Source organism: Echinops telfairi, unplaced genomic scaffold, assembly GCF_000313985.2.
Source record: "Echinops telfairi isolate 266 unplaced genomic scaffold, ASM31398v2 ScPeMD7_31;HRSCAF=116, whole genome shotgun sequence".
In the NCBI taxonomy this organism is placed as follows: Eukaryota; Metazoa; Chordata; class Mammalia; order Afrosoricida; family Tenrecidae; genus Echinops; species Echinops telfairi.
Genome location: NW_022103928.1, coordinates 34,760,586 through 34,769,569, shown reverse-complemented (window position 1 = coordinate 34,769,569; position 8,984 = coordinate 34,760,586).

Genomic DNA, 8,984 nt, shown 5'->3' with positions numbered 1-8,984 from the left:
GAGGGGCAGAACAGGCCTGAGGGCACACAGCCTCCTAGCTATGGATCGCATTTCTATTATAAAAATGGATTTCCTAACACTGCTAAAGGGACAAAGGACTCTCACACAAATTTGCTTCCCACCTTGGGAATGCCTGTTTCCTCAAGCTTCGGGGGGTTTGCTTAGAACCAATTCCGGGAAAGTGCAGTAACACACAAAAATGTTACTCTAAAGAATTAAGCCAAAGGCTATCCAGTGTAACTGCCATATTTTGTTTATTGGTGCTATTCATCACAAGAAAAAAGCTTTTTTAATTAAAGTTATCCTCATTATTAATTTTTCAGTAATAATAATTATGTATGTGGAGAATCCAATGTGTACTGCAATTGACACAACTGGGATTTTCCAGTAAAGCAGAAATGTATCCACTACTCTGCATATGAGTAGCATATGAGTGGTTGCCATAGAAACTGCCTCATAAAGTAAGTTCAGAAACACTTTCTGGCATGTTTTATAAAGCTCAAGTCTACCATTGTTAAATTCACACCAATGCTGCCTTGAGGCATTTCACTTTGTTAATGACCACTAAACATTTTCATAGCACTTACAGTTTGTAATGTGCTTTCTAGTCTCTGCCTCTTTTGATCCCCAATATGCTATGAAATTAGTACATTGACCCTGTTTTACACCAATTAAGTCAAGGCCCTAATAAATTTTAAAACTTGTCCGAGGATACCTGCAAATAAGCGGCATCATTAGGATTCATTTCTGAATGTCAGGAAGGAAGGTGTCTGCCAGCATCAAGCAGCCATGCTGCTTACAAGTTCAACTTCCAGCACGCATCTTGAAAAATGCCTTCTGCCTAGCTCCCTGACATCTGTTTTAGCTAAGCGTCCGGCAGCTGCTGCGTCTTCTGCAGCTTTCTGCCATCCGCTGTAACTGCATATTTGTGGGCGTGCTTCCATGCTCGTCTACGGACCCACAGTTCACGTGCTAGCTGCTCCTGATCTAGCTACACATCCAGAGAGAAACCATCCACTAGATGTTTCTACTGGCACACAAGGAAACATGCCTAACACATAGTAGGCACTAAAGAGATAGCTGTTGCACATGCGACACAGGCACATACTGACCTCTTCTACCCCATGCTGCTGATGCTTCACTTGGTTCATAGAAAGCAAACATAAACCCATTGAGTTATCGCTGACTCATGCTAACGCATGCCTGTGTGTCATAGAGTAGAAATGTGCTACATAGGGTTTGCTTGGCTGTAATCTTTATGGAAGCAGATTCCCAGACCTTTCTTCTGTGGTGTTACTAGATGGGTTTAAATTTTCAACCTTCAGGTAGTAGCAAGTGCCTACCATTTGCATCCCCAAGAAACCTTCATTTTGCCTTAGTTGGAGACACGTACCCATAAATACCACACAACAACTAACTGCCACAAAGTTGGCCCTGGTTCATGGGGACCGTATATGGAAGCAACAAAAGCAAGTGACCATGTACTTAAAAGCTAGAGCTCAGAGGGAGCTCCCTACCATCAAAAAAGAAGAGCTAGAAGCAGTTTGGATCTTGAGATCCTGAAACATTAAACCTTTTTCTAGGAACCCCGAGGGGCAGAAGAGAACAGGAGAAAGGGTGGCAACAGGACCAAGGGCATGAGACAGAGCAGTGAACGTCTGGCTCAGTGACTGAGACTTAGTAAAACTGTGGAATGGTGAGCCTCCAGACACCTAATCTGGAAAGCTGGGTTTGCTGTCCCTCAGAGCTAGGGTGAAGCACCTTTAGGCTAAGGTTTATGTATGGCTGAGTGGCATGCCTTTGGGGCATTTATCAGCAGTGCTAAAAGATCTTTGTGACATTGCCCAAACAGGGCAGTGGCCAGGGAGCTGTATAGCTGGGAGGTGAAGGATCAGAGAGAGACATGCCTGCAAGCATGGCTGAGAAGGGGCACTGCCCCAAAGAGCAGAACTGTATCCTGAGCACTTTTGATTTTGAATTATAGTCTTCTAACTTCTGGAATAGAATCGCTGATGGTTTTGTGGTCACGCAAAACCACCAGCAGCTTCGTGGGAGAAAGACCTGGCTTTCTACTCCCGTAAACAGTTACAGTCTCAGAAACCCACAGGGGGTTGCTATGAGTCAGCATTGACTGGGTGGCAGTGAGATTAATTTCCGAAATAAACTCATAATCATTAAAAAATAAATAAAGCTAAAACTCATCAAAATCACTGCAGCGATATTCTTTAGAACAGCTAACTGTTCGTACACACTTCCATATTCAAATGCCACAAGAGATAACATTCACAAATGCATCCATCACTGGGATCGATGCGGACACCCAAATGGGTAATTTTGTCCTGAAAAGTCTCTGAGTCCGTTCTGTTAGTTTCTCACTATACATCCTTAAATTCAACTCCGTGGCAAACAACCTTTACACAAACCTACTGAAAACCACAATGTCACTGTAACCAGTAGTAGCAATGTATATTCAATTCCAAATGGACATGGAAGGAGGAGAATCGTGTGTGGAGGACAGACCAACTCTCAACTTCATGGAGTACCGAGGCTTATCTTGACTCAAGCTGCTGCTCCAGCTGTCACAGGACAATGTGAACTAAAGTAGAGATAGCTCTAAACGCTCAAGTGGATGCACATGGAAACTAGGGAGACCATGTGAATGGGTACTAGCTGCCATAGACTCCAATGCCTGGCGTGGTGACCCCATGCACATCAGGGTAGAACTGGGGTCCCTACGGTTTGACAGGGGCTGATTTTTCGGGAGTAGATCGACGGGCCTTTCTTCGGAAGAAAGCACTCGTGAGAAGCCTCAAAGCCCCAGCTTTCTGGTTAAGCAGCCAAGCACTTTAACCACTGCTACCAAACAAGGACTCTGATCAATTAGGAGCAATACCGGGATTAGGGTATGCACGCGTACATCTGTGTAAATGTGTAAGTTTCAATTAATGTGCAATGTGAGTGATAATATAACCATTTTCTCTTCTATAGAGTTTATTCATTACATTCCACTTGGCATATTGAGACTTGTTAAATTTGAGATGGCCTTTTCACCTTCCTATCCAAAAACAAAAGGAAAACAGACCCCAACTTATTCATAACAAATTGCCGTTAACAGTAGAAAAATCGATTCTAATCTTAAAGGATCTCAAGGCAATACCTTATTCTTCTCGGTTACAAACGTGACATTACACAGTCACCTACTGTATTTGGTTCCATGTAATTGCAGAGTATTGAACATAAAGACCAATTTATAGTAAACCTCTTAATGCTTGTTTGGAATCCCAGGTTTGACAAGGTTGCTCTGTAACCTTGAATGAATCATTAACCTTTCCCTGCACTTGAGATTCCACACAGGCAAAGCAACACTGCTCATGTGAGTCTACAATGTAAGCCTACAGGGCAGACACAGTCCCCTCTTGAGGTCAGCTACTGTGAAGTGGTTAGTCACTGTGTCCAAATCTGGAGCTCTCACGTGGCACTGGACTTCGGATTATTTTCATAATTCAGATCCTACTTTTCCTAAAGATTATATCCCCACCTAGCAGCTCCCTGTCAGAAGATATTCTTGATAATGTCCCTTCTTTCTTGCTACTGACCACTGAACAAAATTTCAGTGAGTCAATACTCAAGATAAACCACACCCGAGTCTTAACTCCATTTCCTTCTAGTCAATCAAAACTATCACTAGCCAACATCATTGATGTATGGTGCCATTAGGTGACTTGTAATAAACAAGGACACGTATCTGCATGGACTAGGATGAATACTTTTATATCCGTGTTCCAACAAAGAAAGACAAAGAATAGAACTCACTGATAATGCCAATACATGCTGATCAGAAAGAATTCTAAAACATTTGCTCAACAAGAGGAAGGAAATCATTTCCTCACCATGTCTACTTAATGAAAACATGAGTATCGTAACTTGCTATTTCAGAGCCTAGCCTCTTTAGGTTGGAAATACATCTGGCACAATTAATGTACAAGCCAGTATAACGGGAATCATTTCAGAAGATCTGAAATCTTAGCTTCATCAGAATCGCCTTCATAGCGTGTGAAACAAATGGCTGTACCCCAACCCACGGTTCAGACTCATCAAGTCCAGGGTTGGGTCAGATACTTTATATTTCCAGCAAGGACCCAAATGAAGCTTATGCTGCAGGAAGCTTATGCTGCAGGTACTGAAACTACAGCTGTCAATTATGACAGGCATATCTACAAAGCAAATGTCCAATCCCGTGATAATCAGCTGCCAATTTAAATATTAAAAAACTAAACAAGTTAAATCAAATAAACTCACAGTCCTAATGATATGCTGGTCAACACAGACATCGCTCTTATTTTACAACTTTGGCTCACAATAACTTTGCTCAGAAAATAGCTTGAGGGCTCATGACACTGCTAAGGCACTTCCACCATATACTCTCCGACCTCATCGCTGTGACACACTAAATTACACAGGTCTACACATGAAACTACACGGAAAGCCTCCTTCAGGGCTTATACATACTTAAATATGCCAGTAATTCCATCCCCTTTCTGCCTAAATTACAGCTGGTAGTCAAGGGAGGCTAATTTAAGAAAAGAATGTGATTCAAATATATGTGAACTCCACTTCCCTACATTTGGTTCTCCAAAAGGCGAGATTTTTTTTTAATCAAATGTATAAACTCATGGAATTAATCACTGCATTATTCCACACTTGCTTTATTTTGGTCACAGAGTAGTTAATATGCTGATCTCAAAAGAATCTTTGACATAACTTAATAAGCTTTAAAAATCCAATTATTATGCATAGTTTATTACCTTATTCACAGAACCTTAGAATTGGGAAAAGCCTTGGGCTCTATCTTTACCCTTTCCTTAAATCCATTTATTTGTATTAAATAAATAGATAAAAAGCAGCAATGAGGCGTAAGGAATGCCTTTTAGCCATGCAATGCTATGAATCTCACATATAAGAAGTGTTTATATGTGTGTATGAATAATTATTTTAAAGCTGACTAGTTTATAATATTATATTATGCATCCAGATATCTCACTAATTTTCCCCTCTGCTTTAAAAAAAATCTCTCATTTGATGGATTTGTTTTATTAGATCTTACTGCATGCTTTTAAATTGGGAAAGGGGAATGAGACGAAGACAGCTCCACTTGAGGGTGCGTAAGGTTACAGCACTGGAACAAAATGTATAGAAGCACAAGTGGCACACTTGGGGAGAAAGCATACAGCAGGGAGAGAATGGAAGTTGCCACACCTCCTCTTTTCACCACCATCTAAATCCTATTATCCCAATTCCACAGTGAAAAATAACAAGTTATCCACATAGCTTAGAAGGACAACATGGCTTAAGAAGCTATAGCTGTTTCAAAAAGATAAACCAACTTAGAAGATCGGGATTCTGTAAGCTCACTCATTATTTGACAAGAGAAAAGACGGGGGAGTCACCCATAAACATGCCAACGCTGTCTTCAAAAAGCCCGTGGAGAACGACTGTGCTGTGTTATGTTCTCAAGACACAGACAAAGAAGTCTAAGGCTATGCTGAAAGAGGGAACAAGAGTGTTTCCCTGAGGTAGTATCCCAATCAGCTTTTCCCAGAAATTCCTAGCAAATTAGACACTTACAGCTCTTTTGTTTTAATATGTTAATTGTCTCCTGGCGTCCAGACAAAAGGGAACTGTGCTGGTAAAGAACCTACAACCACTGGAGAGTCTTCAAGATGTATTTTTGGGAAGAAAAGAAATTCTTTATGACAGTCCCCAAACTATTTAACTCTATAGCTCCTTTGCACAGGATAAATCAGGACACTGGCTCCTTGTTTCGGGCAACATCAAAACCCATCTTAAAGAGTTACCGATTTCTACCCAATACTTACATCTTACTCCTGAGTGACAGTTGGGAAAAAGTGTCCAGTTCTGAGCACCATCTAGTTAGCAACCCCTGACACAGGCTCTCCCATCCCACTAGAAGTACGTAAGGGAGCAGGCCATGAAGCACAGCCCAGACCCCTCCGCCTACCAGGGCGAGAACTCAGAGAATCGCACTTGGACTCAGAAGGCCAGGAAGACCTCCAGGAGCACTGTGCCATAGGCAGACGCAGGTTTAGACATGGGCTGGGTCCCAGCTGAAAGTCAGACTGCAACCTCACCACATACAATTGCCATTGATCTAGGCAACCAGACCTAAACTCGACCTTCTAAAACAGTGGTTCTCAACCTTCCTAATGTCGCGACCCCTTTAAGACAGTTCCTCATGTTGTGGTGACCCCCCCCACCCCGCCCAACCATAAAATGATTTTCGTTGCTACTTCATCACTGTGACTTTGCTGCTGTTATGAATCGTCATGTAAATATCTGATATGCAGGATGTATTTTCATTGTTACAAAGTGAACATAATTAAACATAATTAAAGCATAGTGATTAATCACAAAACAATGTGTAATTATATAGTGTGACATATTTATGTGTTTTCCAATTGTCTTAGGCGACCCCTGCGAAAGGGTTATTCCCTCCCCCACCCACCCCCAAAGGGGTCACAACCCATAGGTTGAGAACTGCTGTTCTAAAACAATTTCATAACTTCTGCCTCTCAGCTCCTTAAAGCAGCAAAGCCATGTTCAAGGAACAGCAGTCTAGAACATCCCAAATTGGAAGGCTTACACCACAGGCAAAGCGCTGCTGCCAGGGCTGAGGAAGAGGCTCAGTGTAATGCTTTCTAAGGAAACGAGAGAATCATCAAAAGCAGTGGTTCTCAACCTTCCTAATGCCACGACCCTTTATAACACAGTTCCTCATGTTGTGGTGACCCCCCAAGCATAAAATTATTTTTGTTGCTACTTCATAACTGTAATTTTGCTGCTGCTATGAATTGGGTGACCCCTGGGAAAGGGTCACAACCCACAGGTTGAAAACCACTGATCTAAGGGAAAGACTGTGAAATACTTATGCTTGGACTCAGTCCCACGCCCACCCACCCCAGTTCTGCTTTAATCGGTCTGGAATGGTGTCCAGACCTACAGGTATAGTGGTTTGCAGCCAAGGCTCTTAAAGATGAGCACCTTCGGCTTGAGTTCAATTTCTGCCACTTATTAGATATGGGCAAATTACTTAGCTTCTTCATCTGCAAAATGAGGACAACACTGGTACCTATTTCCTAGGCCTCGTATAGGAATCAAGTGAATTGGAGAGCAAATGTTTTGAGAATGATGAGGGCAATGAATGTACAAATGTGCTTTACACAACTGATGTATGTATGGATTGTGATAAGAGTTGTATGAGCCCCTAATAAAATGATTAAAAAAAAAAGAAGTACATAAACCAACATGGAGGAACAAAGCTTCAGATTTTAATATTTTGTTCACATATAAAAAAAAGAATCAAGTGAATTTATATGTGTAAAACATTTAGACAGTGTCTGGCACATAATAATAAAATAATTTTCCATACACTTCATTGGTCCATAGCATGAATTAATCAAATTTTAAGACTCCAAAAAGAGGCGAGGTTCATAGTACAGAACAGAACACATCAATCCGCCACTGGGCTGTAGCTACCACCAAAGGAAACAGTAAGCAGGGCCGAGGATAACCAACACTCAGTTTGCATGGTGAAAAATACCATGCCTACCTAAGAAGTCTCTACATTCCAGAATGATTACCGAGGGAGAAAGCTGACCCCAAAAACACACACAATTTTTTTAAGGTGATGACTCAAAGAAAACCAGTCCTCTAAATTTTAGCCCAATGTCCACAGAAACTTTCAGGGAACTGGTTTCATCTCTAGAAACTCAAAGACACATGTAAATAATTAATCTAAAGGACTAACAGGCCAAGAGAACGTCAGGCTCCGGGACCTTGAGACCAGAAGGCTAGACGGTGCCCTGCGACCACTGATGGCATCTCCGGAAGAGATAATATTATAAAGTCCTGGGTAGAATGGAAGAAAAACTGTGGAACAAAACTCAAAATCATTTAAAAAAAAAATTTTTTAATGCCACTCTTCCTGGTCTGACAGTTCAGGACTACAACCCTCAGGCACTCTCTCCAGGTCTAGAACTGAATGTACTCTCTTGGCCAAATTCCCAAGAGGTAAATCTATAGGGTGAACAATACCACCAGGGAGGTAAGCACGCCTTAGAACAATCAACCATTCAATATAAAAAGGGCAGCACTAGGCCAGGGATAAAGCTCAGGAAGCAGGAATGGCTAAGAAAAAAGGATGGCTAGAAATGGTAAACACAAGAATGAAGTGGGAAGAGGGCTGTGTTCCTACTGCTTTCAAAATATGACAACGTGGCTACAGATATGCCAAATTTCCTTCAAAATATCCAGGACGTTGCTTCACTACCTTTAGTAATTTAATATTATAGAGGAGAAATCTGATGCCAACTTGGTTATATTTTTGCCCCTCTCCAGTCGTTTGAATAACAACCAAAAAAAATTTTTTTAACCTTTTATTGTGATTTCAGTGAAATTTTTCATAGAAATTTGCACACACACACACATACATATGTAAGTATATCTTTTAATACTTTTCTCCAAACTGAGGTTAAATAACATTCATGCTGACTCAAATACACAAATACAGTCAGAACGCATGTAATTTAAATATGTTATGAGGAGAGGCTAATCCCTGGAGAAACCTATCATGCTTAAGAAAGACCAATCAACACCTCCAAACTCACCATCACTGAGTCAATCCCAAGTCATAGCGACCCAGAGGACAGACCAGAATTGCCTGAGGGGTTTCCAGGGCAGGAACTCTTTATTGGAGCAGGAAACCTCGCCTTCTCCTGTGATGTGGCTGGTGATGTCAAGCCACTGACCTGTCTGTCTGGTAGTCCAACTCATAATGCAACCTGTCACCAGGACCCCTGATAAAATACAAGGTCAGCCAAAATAAAGGAAGATCCTTGACAAGAAAGACCGACAGAGTGCCACAACTCTGGAACACACAGCAACAATAGTAGGACTGGGCAGTAATT